Source organism: Anguilla rostrata, chromosome 5, assembly GCF_018555375.3.
Source record: "Anguilla rostrata isolate EN2019 chromosome 5, ASM1855537v3, whole genome shotgun sequence".
Taxonomy (NCBI): domain Eukaryota; kingdom Metazoa; phylum Chordata; class Actinopteri; order Anguilliformes; family Anguillidae; genus Anguilla; species Anguilla rostrata.
The window spans coordinates 31,487,072-31,503,464 of NC_057937.1; positions in this window are offsets into that span (position 1 = coordinate 31,487,072).

Consider the following 16,393-nt stretch of genomic DNA (forward strand, 5'->3'; position numbering starts at 1 on the left):
ACCAACTTTTTAGAGGCGGTCAGATTGATAGGCTTTCAGCAATTTATGCAGTACATTCTAAAATTGTACACATTCTCTATTCATGGCTGCTTCCTCTGTTGCTAGCACTATCATGTAAGTGGTCAGCTTGCAGATGACAAACTCATAGTGCATCTATGATATTGGAACTTTCATTGACATAAAGTATGTATCACTTTAGTTTTGTCAAGTGAGCCATTGAGAAGTATTTTATAATGAAAGGAGCCTTTCAAAGGCGTAGTTTTATTGTTTGTCTCCATTACTGCTGGATCTGCATTAGCTGGCGCAGTAACAGTAGGCTAACCTTGGCCTTTGGTCGATGCAGTCTAATTAGTCAAATGGCCTACAGCTGCATTCCAGGGTCAGAATCTGTGCTGGGTGATGCTCCCTCCAACAGCAGATCCATATAGGCAGATCCAGGATCAGGTTTACAATTGGTTAAGAATCAGATGGTAGATGAGAAATGTGATCGTAGTTCTGCACTTACGGCAACCAACACAGCCAATATAAGAAAAAGCAATTGATATATAAAAAAAGAATTGCATGAGTTAACACGTTAAATTTGACAGCCCTAATCTTATTATGCACAATATAAAATTAATGAAATGTGTTTTATTAGCAGACCAGATGTGTAAATGACCGTGTGTAGTTTGGGGTACTCTTTATTTTATAATTCCAGTTTTGGTGGTAAACTGTGGTTTTTGCCTTTTTGTGAAAAACACAGTGTCTGCCATTGAAGGATATGGCAAAATGAATAAATAAAAATAGCTAAACGCCTCTATCCCAAGGTGAAAATGCCCTTGTATGTTTTATGGAGTAGATGGGAGAGCAGAGTGCATGGATCCAGGACTGTAAAACTGGGTGTGCTCAGTGAAGTAAACACTGGTTTGTAGGTTTTGTTAAAATCGACAAGAGTCCTGGGAACACTGTTTGCTTCACTGTGTCAACGGTTTTCCGTATTCATCCATTCTTCAAGAGTAAACTATCTGCTTATTGGAGCTTTTCACAGTTAGTGTGTGACCTCCTGTCCATACTAATGCAGGATATCTATCCCCTCCACCTCACACCACCCAAACCATTTCAAGACGTATTTGAAAGGCCTGTGTGGAACCATGTGTAATCAACACTGAACTCACTCTCCTCAGTTCCGCTTGGAGAGAGACATATTCCAAACCACTGTCATCCATTCAGTGGATGTGAGACGTGGTCATAAATTTCACATGGAATAATGTATGAAACCAAAATGAATTTTCAGTATTTTGATTGAAGAATTGAAAGTGGAAAGGTGCATGGGCTAAATAGAATCTATAAAGGACTTACATTTTCTATAATATTAAACCAAATCCTCCTTTGATCTTTTAATCCTATGCTTATAAGGTTGTGAGATAAGCAGGCATGACTAATGTCTCTTTTTAGTCAAGAAAGAGCAGAGCACACATAATGAGCTTTTTTTTTTTACCTTCTTTTGAAGGCAAATTGGACTGGAAGTCCTTGTTTAATGAATCTTTCTGTCTTCAGCAAAACTTTTATTAAGAAAAATAAATAAATAAATCAAGTCCTGTTGAAAGTCACTCAAAAGATAGGGAGTGGTGCCAGTACTCTGGAAAACTTTTTGTGCTAGCTGGAAGTGTGGTGTCTACAATTTGGACAAGCACAGTTCTTCTGTTTTAATTTTTCTCTCCAGAACAAATACCATTTTGCCTGCAAACTCTTATTTCCATTCTCTTCTTGGTTGTGTGACTGGATAGGTTATTTTTTGTCAAGTTATGGAGACTTTGTTTAATCGAATGCTCTTCAGAAGGCTTGGTGGAGCTGGACATAGCTGTGCCTGGGCAAAGCACAACACTGGAATATGCATACATTTTATTTGTGTTTTGATCTTCTGAAGCACTAGGGCCTGCTCCTTCATTATGTGGCCTTTTCATGTGCCCTTTTGAGGCTGCTTAAAGGAGATGGCTTTTATTGTCCCTCGTGCCTTTAAGCCATGGTGTTGGCTCCATAGGCAGGCAGAAATTTTGGGGCTTGTTAAATATCACCCACATGGTGGTGGTTATATTTTGAAAAGACAGCCTGTGTCTAGTTCTGCTCAAGCGTGGTCAGGATATGACACATGAATCACATCATTGTAAATGCAGACATGTTTTGTTTGACTTACTTATGCTTCACATGGTAGAACTACTTTTATTCATGTCACATTAAAACATTTTAATCCTAGGATGTGTAAATATTGGTGTACAGATATTACAGTTTTTCTAAATATTTCAAGCCATTAATTTATCATTTTCATCAGCTTAAAATTGTGCATATTATTAACGAACACTACAAAAATAATGCCTTTGGAAGAGCTGTAATAAAGTATACAGTGTGAGGATTGTTATCCTTTTTTAACATTGTTTTAAAAATGTATGTATATCTGCAGACCTAACTTAAATGTAATTTATTATCATGATTTTTTTAAGCGTCCTGTGTGCTGTTTTCTCTAAACTACAGCTTTGAGTGCAACATATAATAAAGGGTTGCAGACAAGATGATCATGCTTTTTAAGAGAATATAAACTTGACAATCTGTGCAAATCAGATTGTTGGCAATTTTCCCTGAATTTGAGCACAGGCAACAAAGGGCATATTTATCCAAACAATTCAAATCGGTTTTCTGTAGCTACTGTATATGCAAATGACTTCCAGCACATGTTTGTTATAGAAAAATAATGCTTCCAAAAAATAATGGTATTTCAAAAATAATAGTGAGAATAATTAGCTATTGCCTTTTATAATTTATAATTATTTTAGATAATAATGGTCAGTGAGCAGTCTGTTTACATTTAAAAAAAAATTCTTCCTCAATTATATGTCACACGTTAATTCTGAAGGGTAGGATACAATTAGGAGAAATTGCATGAGGTAAATCTCACAATCAACTTCAAGGACTTTCTCCATGGTTCGAGTAAGAATGTCAATCAAGAATTTTAGTGGCTTACCGTGGCACATTTCTCAGTTTAAATAATTGGTTCTGAGGACCTTAGATTTCAATGGCACCTTCTGTACCTCCCAGATGAGGAGATTGCAAAAAGGTATGCCCTCTATGTTCCATCTCGTGGCAATGGAAGACCTGGTTACCGATTCCCATCTTATTACCAACCTTGCCAGTGACCAAAGATACACAAGAAAGCTTGCGGTTGATTATAACCACAAGCTTGTACCTGAATGATGATAATTATAATTGCTTATTGTCAATCTACCCATTTTCAGCCTCATGAAGACTCATTCTCCCATCAATGCTGTACAGCTCCTCTAGTTGTGAATTGCATGGTTTCAAGTGCTAAGCCAGTGCATGGAACATGCAGTTTTGCATCTGTGACAGCATGCTGTGCCCATCCCACTGCAGTTGGCTCGTAAGCACACAGTCATCCAGCCAGCCTGTCAAAACCTTTCCATATGTCTGGGTCATTTTAGCAGCTTTCACCTGAATTAGAATTGAACTATGCCTCAGGGTGCCATGGTTAATGTGAGCATTCAAGCAAATTGCTAAGTGCTGTAAAGAGACATGCAACGCTGCACCTTGCATGCTATTTCACAGGGAACTATGCCCATTGCCTCCCCATGGTTAGACGCAGTGTATGGAGGGGGGTGCCAAGCGTGTTCTGTCAGAACGTCCCAGGCATGCTCACTCCCTTCAATTAACCTGGTTCAAATGTGAAATGAGCCATTGCATCCATTGCTCATATGAGGACATAAAAAGACTTGGTACCCAAGCAGAGATTTACCTTCAGACGTTTGGTTATTTGCAGTAGAATAAGATTCTTGTTTCTTTGATTTGAGGAATCTATGGAACATGTGAAGGCCACTGTATACACACGAAGATGGATGGGGCCACTGTATACACTAGGGGTGTGCTGACTGGTCAGAAAATATAGATATCAGTCTGGCTATAGAGGATTTTCTGAAACAAAGTATCATATAAATAATTTTGGAGATATTCATATCCGGATAATTTCTTAAAATTGCTTCAAATCAGCAATCCTCAACAAGTCCATTTAAATAGTACTGCTGCCGTTGCCTAAAGCAATAGAAACACTGCCAAAGTACGTCTTCCTATAAAAACCATGAAAAGAGAGGATATTACTTCTGTTTTAGCTGCTCCACATTGGCTGCCTGTTTATTTTAGATTTGATTTTAAGGTCCTTTTACTCATACAAAGTTCTTAAAGGTGTAGCACCTTATATTTCTGACTCCCTAACATTTTATCAGCCTGCAAGAGCCCTCAAGTCTTCTGATGCTGGTCATATAAATATACCCAGTGTACTACACAAAAAAGTGGAGAAGCAGCTCTTACTGAATATGCTCCAAAACCTTGGAACACGCTACCCAAAAATATTAGAGAAGCGGGCTCTGTGGGAACTTTAAAAAGCAAACTTAAAACCTACCTTTTAAATAATCTTTTTACTTATTTTATCATTGTTTTAAAAAAATATATATATTTTCTCCCATTTTTACTTTTTTTTTTCTCTATGGTATCTTATACATTTATATTGTATGCATTTTTATGTATCACATGCTATTTTGTTTTTTTAAATCTTATATGCTCTTTTATTTATGATTTCATTTTACTTTATTTTAATTTTCCTCTCTCCACTGCACTATGTAAAGCACTTTGAGTTATTATTATAGAGCTATTATTACAAATAGAGCTATTATTATTTTTATTATTAGTAGTAGTAGTAGTACTAGTATTAGTAATGCTAATTAGTAATTAATCACTAAGGCTGTGGTTGAAGTATGCCTAAATTTCACTGTGCTGTCCCTTCCAAACTGTCTGTGACATTGAACCTCTCATTCACAGTCAGAGATAGTTAACATGTGTCAAACCACATTGATATTTGAACATAATTTATTTATCATAGCTAACTAGTTAGCTAATTAGTAATGTTTGCTGGTTGTGGTTCATGTGTTTTTCATTTAGCAATTTAATATTTCTGGAGGAAATCAACATTTTGCTTACATATCAGTTTTATTGTAAGCTTCACTATTTTGTTGTAGGTCTTCTGGTATTTATCAGGCAATACTTCAAGGAGGCAAACTTACTAGCTAACTAACCTAGTTTTATTTCTAGCTGTCAACATGGTTTTTTTTTTTTTTTTTTTTTAAATAAATATATCAATATTGTCATATTTGTGCAGCATTTAAAATATAAAAGGCAACATATTTCACAGGCATACATTTTTAGGTCATGGTTTTCCTTTTCCTTTGTTCACACATAAGATTGACCACAGCACATAACAAATCCCTTTTTCAATGACGAAGACTTCAATAACTTACAAATGGAAAATGACATATATCAATCAATATTATTCCAGCAATTGGCTAACAAAATTGTACAAATATTACAAGTCAATGCAGCAGTGCAATAACAGGTTAAAAATCAAGCTTAATTATTTGCTTAATAATTATTTACTTAACATTTTTGTGACCTGACTGACTATATCTGACTACAGATGGTGCAATGGATGGATATGCATACAAAATGGTGGGCAGGGCAACTAAACGCACACACACACACACATACACATGCACAATGGCAGAGCTAGTGTATATTTGCACACAAAGGTGGGTGGGGCCAGTGCATACACACAAAGACCGGCAGAAAGGGGTGGCAGTATCTGCCTTGCTTGACACATAGTGTTGACAGCAGTTGATCAGCATTTCCTGTAGTTGTAGTTAGTTCAACAGGACAGTCAATGGAGTAAAGAGAGTAAAGCATTCCAGGAGATTGTGATGTCAAGACAAAGCTAACAATTTGCTGTGAGCTATTCGTTGAAAGACAAGTTGTATGTTTACTTATGGCATCCTGGGGGGTAGAACCAAATTAGGGATAACATAAGGAAGGAATACATTGTAAATGCTTCTTGCTGGTGCTCGGTCATGGTTCCACTCATGTACAAAGGAACTGTGTAAACCACAGGGATATCAGAGACTTTCTGTATGTCCCCACAATTGAAAGTCTAATTTAAATAATTGATTCATTAAGAGCAGCGCAGCTTTTTTCCTCCCTTATTTGGCTTCTGGTTGAAACAAAACAATGGAAATCTGCAGACACTGCAGCCATATAGATATCCCTGTTTTAAAAGACAATTCATCTTAAAATGAATGTTATTCATTTATTTTCTTATTTCTTTTTTGGGTGAACTGTCCCTTTAAAGGGATTACCTTATCTAATTGGAGTTTAAACATGCTGCAAACATGTTATAATCTTGTAGTGTCCACTTCCAGTTAAATGTATAATAACTGTATAAAGGATAATACTGCACTATTTGTATGAGTTGTATGAACTGATTAAAAACAAAATGTACAGTGCCGTGAAAAAATATATGCCCCTCTCTGATTTCCTCCATTATTGCATATTTTTCACAATGAATGACTTCCGATTTTTAGACAAAATGTAATATTAGAAAAAGGGAACCACAGTAAACACAAAACACATTTTTAAGGTATCATTTCATTTATTTAATGAAAAAAAAAAACACCCATACTGATGAAACACCCATATCACACAGTAAAGTAACAGTTCTAAAATATAAAATATAAACTATTTTATGATGGCAATGTTTTAGCAATAACAGTTCCATATTTTGTAACATGTCAAAACAAGCTTGGTCGTCCTCACCTTCTTTGTGTTATGGAAATCCACAGATGACACACATCACAGTAAAGTCGGTATGCTTGCCATGGCAAGAATTCAGAAACATGCTAACTCAGAGAAACCTGCATAGAATATTCATTGTTTACTTAGAAATTCTCTGAAGGAATTATCATTGTTGTGCGTTTTGCTGTTGCATACACACAAAATGATTGTGTAAGAAGAATGTTGTTTTCTCTGGCTTTTATGGACTCACTGCAACAAAATGAGCCCAACTATAAGCTTTTCTGACCAGTACTGGCCAAGCAGTCCCTTAATATAGCCAATGAGACCTGCACCAACTCAACATGGACAGTATAACTTCTGCTCAGTACACTGCCACCCAGTAGCAACCTATTATAGTGATGACTGAAAAGCATTTTAGATAATGAAATTATGTTTCTAAGTTGTTAGGCTTGCATGAAAGGACATTTTGTCCTGCGAATGAAACCATAATTTTTTCAGTGCACATGCTCAAAATATTAAGCATGAGTCTCAGCTTTCTTGAGACTATGCGTACAAATGTTCAATGAAAAATGATTTACCATTTCTTAAATCTAAACATAAGACAGAATTAAAAAGGTCTTGGAAGATATCACTTGTCTGAATGAATATTTCTATTTGAGGAGGACAGTGAAAATGACTTGGACTCCACAGCAGAGGACATATTCAATGAAGGACTTGATCCCATTTTATATCGGTAAGCATTTAAATACATTGTCAAAATTGTTTATTTATTTTTCAGTACTATAAATAAGTAGGCATACTGAATAATATTACAAATATTTTCAGCATATTGACAATTGAGAATATTTTGACATGTTGATGGGGGTGGGGTATTTGATGTAAACCTCAATCAATGGACCTCAATCAATGGATTAGTAAACTAGATAGCTAATGTATTTATTTTCTACAATCTTCCAGACCTGCTGCTGCCAGAGGTTGCAAGGCAAGAGCAAGGAGAGGGAGGTTGAGGGTGACAGGCAGGGAGAAAGCAAGCCACTGCCTATTCCACGAGCATATAGTATAAAGTATATTGGATTTTACACCTCTAATAACCCATAATATCATTTGGTATTTTTGGAGTCTCCAAATAGATTTTTTTTTAAACCTGCCAAGAAATATCTCAGTAAAAACAATACAGAATGCTCATTTTTGGTGATATTGTAATCTGAACCAATATTTGTCCAGCATTGTGGCAGTGTCTGCATTGTGTTTCTAAGCCCACCAGACACAGCCTCAAGCATCTGTATCCACTCATAAAAAAATGTTTTTAGATGAGAAAAAAACTTCCAGTTCCACTGTGTTTGAGCTCCTGTTGCTTTATTTCAGTAATATTTTGAGTAATTCTGACTGTCGGACAACAAAAACTAAGACCTAGCTTGGCGGAATTTAATGTTGAACCATAAAGATAGGAAAGCATATGCAAACAAAAGTGCACACTTGAATTAATATTACTTCCTTAGCCCCTCCTGTGCCACCTCCCCCTTTTTAACACAAGCCTGAAAATGACATACTCAAAATAAAATGGTTACTATTCTTGAACCCTTTTGACTACAGGCATAATCCTCATCTCTCTGAAAGATTGGGAGTTTAAGTATGCAATCAAATCTAGTCTTGTAATTTTTAATAAAGGGGTCATTTTTATATGAGAAAATATATTCTCTGTAACTCAGAAAACCCAAAAATACAGTATAATAATAATGATAAATCATCATCATCAGCAGCAGGAGCAGAAGGCATATGAGTTGAACTGGAATTAATATTCCTGTTCAGGACAGTTTACAGAGGGATTAGATTCAATGATGTTTGTGTGACAAACAAATAACATTTGGCAAGGTGCTCACTTAATGTTGGTGAAACAGAAATGGATTAAAATGGATTAAACGGAATTACAATTTATAGAGGCATGCTGGTGAACATCCAAACAATGCTGTACTAAGTCTTTACCTGTTATGGAACATGTGAAAATGGTGCCATGCTCAGAAATCTACTGGGCCAAAGTAATTAACATTGTAAAAATTTTCTCTTCTTTCATGGGGACCTCAGAAACATCTATAGGATTTTAGAGAACAGCCTTTGGCAGGCATGCTTTCAACATTGCTGACTCTCAGCTGAATCAAAAGAAGTTCAGCTGTCCTTAGTATGCACACAATTCTTCACTTTCATCTCTGTGAAACAGAGTAATGGACGGCATCCCACAATGGCTGAGAACTTGCACACATTAAACCCCTTAAAAGTGTGTCCTTTCAATGTTTCTTTTTTAACCTTTTGATCTTAATCTTCTTAACTTTAAACAAAGTGCCTCAGCCTTTTGAAGATTCATGCTTTCAAGTTACTATTGAGACATAAAACCTCATAGAAAATGAATGATTTGATCATGTACAGTTTGGATGATCAATGAGGAGGTCTGTTTTTTTTGCTTTCAGCATGTGTAGTGAACAAACAACATGCTGTAAACTGCTTGGAATGGCTGAAGTTAGGGGATTTCTTATTGATCAAATTTTACAGAGTCAACAAGAATTCTCCTGGACTAAATTAAATGGGAAGCAGAAATGTGCAATCCTGGGAACACCACAATTTCATTGTTGTATAACTCATGTTTACTTTGGAGATGGTTTACAGAGTAAAAGTGAATGAATATGTGGACATGCTACTTACGTAATGCATAGAATTTGGATACTGGTCAAATGTTTAGGTTTCAGTTAAGATGTAATGCATTTATTTTATTGTAGTTTTGCAGCAATTAGAGCTTGGATGCTAATGGAAGGAAAAAATTGTTATGACTCCTTTACTAATTATGCCAGAACATCTGCTGATAATTCCTCTCATGCCTTGGGAGGCTCTTAACATTCCTCCTAACCACTGAAAGTGTTCAAGGATTCTCTCTGTTTGACTGTGAGGTGTTTCCTCTGCTCTACATCTATGTGTATACAACCTTTGACTGGTCCACAAACTGTATGACATAATCACTGACTACTCCAGGTGATCATCGCTGGTATGCAGTTTTGGATACCGATGGATCTTTCCTTTTTCTATATCTCCATTCACTGCACTTCTGAGATCCACAGTCTCCCAGATAATGTGGTTTGAAGCAATCTCTTGTTGTTGGAACCTGCCACTGCTGTAATGTCAACTGTGAGTATAAGTTGACATGGCTGGTGAGAAGCTTGTTTATGTAATGACAATTGTAAAAAGACATCAGTATGTATTAGATGAAAAGGTTCAAATTGTTTTAGATCAATTTTCAGTGGGTTGGGGGATGAAAAAAGACCATTGGGCCCATCAGCTGTTGTCATGTGTCATTGGTATGGTCCTCTGTGTTGTAACGATTGGTCTAAGGGATCTGTGGAACACTGACCCTGTTTGCATATAGTCAAGTGTTGTGAATTGTGCTTTGTGTGTGATACATTTTAGTTCTCCCTCATAGTTTTGGCAGTGCTGCTACTCAAAACCCTTGGTCTTTTGATCTGCAAAGCCTCTAGACTAATATGGAAAATAATACACACAGAAATAAAAGGACGGGAGAAGCTTTGCCTGCTCTTTCTGGAACACATTTTCCTTGTCCTTTCACTCTTTGTTAGAATTTATCAGAATGCTGTGGTATAGCTTAATTTACATGTATGCCAACAGGCTTTCGTGAATTTAAAGCTTGGAAGATGTTCAAAGGAATCCATAATTCCTCTGAAATGGACCGTTTGAGGGCTTTATCTTGTTCGCTCTCCTTTAGTTAATCTTGGAGCCCCATGGAATGCCAAAGTAATTTTTCTAAGCCAATATAGCTTGACATTAGCATTAAAAATATCCTTTAAAGTAACTTTTCTCATACAAAGGACATTGATGGACTCTCAGTTATACTTTAAACACTCTTCTTTATATAAAAAGATTTTATTTTAGGTTGACAGAGTAAAACGAACACTAAAAGATTCCTCAAATAATAACTTGACAAATCTTCTGATAATGATTACTTTCCTTTTAAGAACATCAAAAACAAGTTGGCAAGACTCATTCACTTGTCTTCTCAGAAACTTTACAGAAATTCTCTAAATGTTATAATTGCCTTGCTGTTGTATTAAGACTTTAAGACCTGTGCAAAGGAATGCATAATCAAGGCAAGTGGTTTTTGTCACAGCCAATATCTTTGTCAATTAAGATTATTGTTTAGATCTGACATAATTTGACACTTTTACTTCCATCATAATTCAGGTAATAGCTCACTGACATTTTCTCTATCGAGTTTCTGTGACCAGGTGACCATACTGAGGATCCCAGTGATTTTGCCTAACTGTCTATATTTGAATCAGTAAAAATCAAAAATGTAAATTCTTTCTAAATGAGTTATTTTTCATCAAGTACAGTAATGGTCTGTAATTGTTTCAGTATCTCTTAAATCAGTATGCAGCTTTAACAATAAGCTTCTCTAGGTACAACTATAAGAAGCATCTCAAATTTCTGAAATTAGAACCAGTTTTGATGACTTGGTGGCAAGCTAGTATAATGGCTAAAGGAGTTGATCTTGTAACCTAAAGGTCGCAGGTTCGATTCCCTGGTAGGACACTGCCGTTGTACCGTTGGGCAAGGTACTTAACCTGCATTGCTCCAGTATATATCCAACTGTATGTACAATGTAAGTCGCTCTGGATAAGAGCGTCTGCTAAAATGCCTGTAAACTAAACTAAACTCATCAAGTCGAGGTCCAAACATTCTGCTCAACTTTCTGTTATCTTCCATTTCCAAGTGAGCTGGGACACATCAGCCCCGGTTACAGGATGGAAAGCATTGCATTAAATTGTCTAGTTACTTGGAAGACAGACACCCTAATGCATGTGCTGTGCACAGCTGGATATTCATTGTAGAAATTCAGGTTCAGTACATTGTTCAATGTCACAATTACTGCACCGCACTGGGAATTGAACCGGCAGCTTTCTGGATAACAGCCTAGTATCTTACACCAGAACACCTGCACCTCACGTCACCTCAGAGCTTGCCGGCAGCCATTGTTGACGTGCCCTTGCTCTGCCAATGGCCCTGTCACCATCGCTCAAAACGACACAGGGGATTTCTCCAGAGAAGACGGGAGAGAGGTTAAAAGAACAGATTATTTAAGATGGCTGTCATCTAATCTAAGTGAAAGCCTTCAGAAATGGAAGCGAACAAGATAATTTTCAAGCTTCACACACACACACACACACACACACACACACACATATTGACAAATAAAGAACTTGCTAGTCCCAGAGGCTGAGCGAGAAGAGAATGAGAGCGCACCCATTAGCAGTCAGTCATGCTGATCATTAGAATATGAGAGCACTGTCATCTCTGTTGGCTGTCAGCAGCCATGGCAGCGTGAGGTAGCTTAGCTCAGATTTGAGATTTTAGCTGAGAGCTCTGGTCTGTAATGACAAAATTAGTTTGGACTCGCTTACAGAAGATCTGTGAACAGGATTTTGGATCAAAGCTCCTTAAGTGGGTCGCAATTACCTTGACCATCTGAGAACAACCATATTCTGGAGTGGGGGGAACTAATCTGCAACATGGAGGATGGATTAACATTCTGCCAATGATGCTAGATCAAAGCAGTTTCATGCTTTTTTCCTACTGTTCTTCTCCCTCAATGCTAAATTGGTAATTTCTTGGAGTTCCCTAGTGCCTGAAAAAGCCTAAACATGTTTACCTTCAAGTGTTTTAATCACAGGCCTCTGTACAGGCTTTATATTTCAACTTAAATAAAGCACGTATTTTGTATTGAATATTCAAATCCGAAATTTCATCCCCTTTGTCTCAGTTTCGGCTGCGCGAGGTTCACACAGTAATTGTCTGAAAGTGTTTTACTGTGACCAGACAGCACAGGCTGTTGTGACAACCTGGCCATTCCACACCACTGGTGAGGTCCATGAAGAGCTGGGCCCTCATCCTCACTCACTCCTGTTCAGTAGCTGAACACAGCACTAAACAAATGTAGGTCTCTTACAGCTGTTTCACAACAACATGTGACCTAATATGAGATTAAATTATTTTGTCTCCCCATTTTTGGAACTTCTCACAAAGGAATCCCAAATGTGTTATACCAGTGCTAGCTGCAACGTGTGCATATTGGCTGCTGTACAATATTACAGGGCTTGAATTTGGGGTGGGATTGGGGGTGTGGTCTGTTACATTTCACTCTGAGGGGGGGGGGGGGGGATTGTGCTTGTGGACCTGGAGGCTCAGGTCTTTTTTTGTGGAGCTCAGATCTCTTTCAGGGGGGCTGAGCTCCCCTTGGCTCCCCGTAATTCAAACCCTTGAATATTGGTCGTTCAGTAAACATTGTTATTCTCCTTCTTTGTTTTGTTTAAATGGCAATGAATCATTGCACTTGTGAGCACTCAGTAAATTCCCTTCACAGAGAAACTATCCCAGTATAGGTGAACATAGTCTAATTTATCCTTAAAAGTTATACACACCCATGGTATATACCTCTATAGCACTTTCACAAGGATAACTCCACAGAATCATCTTCTATATAGTTTTGTGGAATTTATGAACATAATGGGGGTCTTTGACCATACTTTAGGACAGAATCCTTCTAGATCCTCTTTACAGAATAAATCTTGAGGTTGAGATGGGAATTTCACTGCAATAATTTTGTTGTGTTGCTGAAGATTTCATTTGCCACCAAGTTTGAGCTTCCTGGCAGAGAAAATGTCTTGAAACTTGATAGATTACATAATTCCATTCACCTTAACAACCCCAGGACCAGTACATACAATACAACCCTATAACATCAAAAATCCACCACCACATTTCACCAGAAGTATGACATTCTTGACATTGTTTTAAACATAAGCATCCTTCTTGTAATGCAAAACACACCGCTGGTGTGCATGGCCAACATTTTTGTTTCATCTGACCATAACACCTGGTTCTAGCAGAAGTAATGCTGCCTTGCAAACTACAGGCTCTCATTTTTGTTGATTGTCATCAATAAAGTTTTTTTTGGAAACACGTCCAAACATTTTATTGGCGGGGAATTGGTGATTCAAGCAAGGTTTACTGTATAGAGCTCCAACTGTGCCCCCTTCGTTTTTGTTCGTCTTCCAAACCATCCATTTTCTGAACTTGCAATATATTACTTATCTGTATTTATTTTATACAGCCTTCTTTTCTCATCTCTACCAAGGGTGGAAATAATTTTGAAAATTGTCATATAATCTAAGAAATGCAATTGATGCAGTTGATGATGACAACTCGTTTCATACAAATGACAAAGGAAAAGGCATCGTATTTATCCATTACGTGGCATAATGACAATAGATATAACAATGGAGAAAGACTTAAATCGCTTTGAGCTGTAAAATGTAATCTCAATAGTGAATCACAAATAATCACATATTTATATGCATTGTAAAATGCATTTCTTTATGGGCTCAGACATTTCTACAATTGTTTGAAGTACTAATACTTCAATTCTAATAGAATTATTGTACTGGAAGTAAAATCTTTGAGATTTTATTCAATATTTTTATCACCAAAATGACATCTTGTTTATGATCTTCTATGAGAATGGGGTATAATAACCGAATATTTGTAACAATTATTATTATTACCATAGTATTATTATTATTATTATTATTATTATTATTATTATTATTATTAATAATAATAATAATAATAATAATAATAATACATTTTATTTATATAGTGCCTTTCTCTAGAGCCCAAGGTCATTTAACAATATTTTTAAAAAACACACAATGAACAGTATATACAGAAAGCAAAAACCGATACATAGGACAGTAGCACAGTACACAGTGGAGTAAAACATACAAAAATATTAAAGCAATAGTGGAAGCCGAAGGTAAGAGGTGAGTCTTATATGCACTCATTGACAATGTAGTTGCATGAAGTCTAGTGAGCACACATTTGAACATGTACATATTACTGCTTGTAACATTTCAGTTATTTATGTTGTGTCATATTTTTGATATTATATTTGCATTGGTTGTAAGACACAACTGTTAGCTTTTGCTAATAGTACTCAGGAAATGTGTATTTAGGGCTAACTAATAAGAAACTTAGCTGTTAGTGTGTTAGGGCATTGTTAGTGTACTCTGGGCAGTGCTAGTGTAGTAGCTCGTAATGGCCTACATTGTTTATTTATTTATACCACTCACAAAAAGGTTGTGCTATTTTCTAATGTGAGTATTCTGCATAATGTAATGTAATGTAAGTGTTCATAGGTGGCTCAGTCATGTTATATTTGATGCACCAGATTACTATGAACCTCGCTGAAGAAAATCGCTAACATGTTTTCTGATGATGGAAAATTATTTTATTTTAATCTTTTTGTGGCCTAAATAATGTGGATTATTAGTTTCTCCATGGGCTATACTGTATTTAGGGCATTGAAAATACTAATTCAGATTTACTGTGTGCTGATATATGCTAGATGAAAGGAAAATTTCCAGTGAGTGATCATAGGTAGATACATTTGTAAAATATCATCCCATCCCAATGCAACGAAAGATTACATACTGTAGAGTAGCGGCGGGTGATACGGCCAAAATACTGTATCATATTATGATTTTTTTGAAGGCTATATCACGATTCATGATATGGATCACATTTGTTTTTTTCATTTTGCTTTTGTAAGACAATTAAAAAACTTTCTGAACAGTACAACCAAAGTGGTAACTATGCAATACTCCATTTGCACCATTTAAAAAATATAGACCTAAAAGAAAAACAATTCTTATGATATTTTAGTATTTAAAATAGAGGTGAAAGAATAATAGAAAGACTTTTTGCATTTTTAAAGGTACTGCCTTCCATGTATGGTTCTATTGGTTTATAGGTGTGTCTTTCTTAGCAATAAGGTGGTACAAGCTAGTAAAATTAAGTCTGGAAGCAAAAAAAAACAAAAAAACTCACACATACAAAGCACTGTCTAAAAGTATTGATATCACAATTTGACCGAGAAACAAGAAACAATATTGGCTATCTTAGCTCACACAAATTAAACAAGCTGTATTCCCAAGCAATGCTACCCAATGTTTCCTTAATTATTTCAAGTAACTTGGCCCTGTTTTCTGCTTTGTACAAGGGAACTGTGCATGCCCCTACAATCACTCCTCAGTGCCCTCATTAGAAGATGTTTAAATCAGTGGGAAGTAGCCTTCACACTTAAAAAGTGCAGTTACCTGCATTAAAATGATGTACAACTATTCATTATAATGTAATGGTTTACATTATTATGGCAGCAGGGTTAAGGCTAATAAAAAATTAAAGATTCACACAAATGAAATTAAATGAGAATGTAAGGTTTAAAGTTTTGATTGTATTGTAATCATGGTCACGTTATTAACAGCATCCTCTGTCATTGTTTCATGATGCTTGTTGTGAACTTGTTCTTTTGAAGAAACACATCTTTCTGCATCAGTGGAGTTGGTTGGAATGGATAAGTATTGTTTTGTCTTCTGTAGTATGTTTGTAAAGATGTTCTCACCTTAGTCCTTTTCAAATTCCTGTGTTAAATTGTGTCAAGTATGTATAATTGCTTAGGGTCAGAAAGCCTCAGGAAACAGCCTCAAGAAATGTGTGCTTACGGATCAAGGTTGTAATGTATTGTCACTGTCTCTGCAGCTTCTCTTAATGTTTTGCCACATTGGCTAAGTATATTACGACTGCAGTAGCTGTGCCACTACTGAGCCAGTGTTTGGATTTT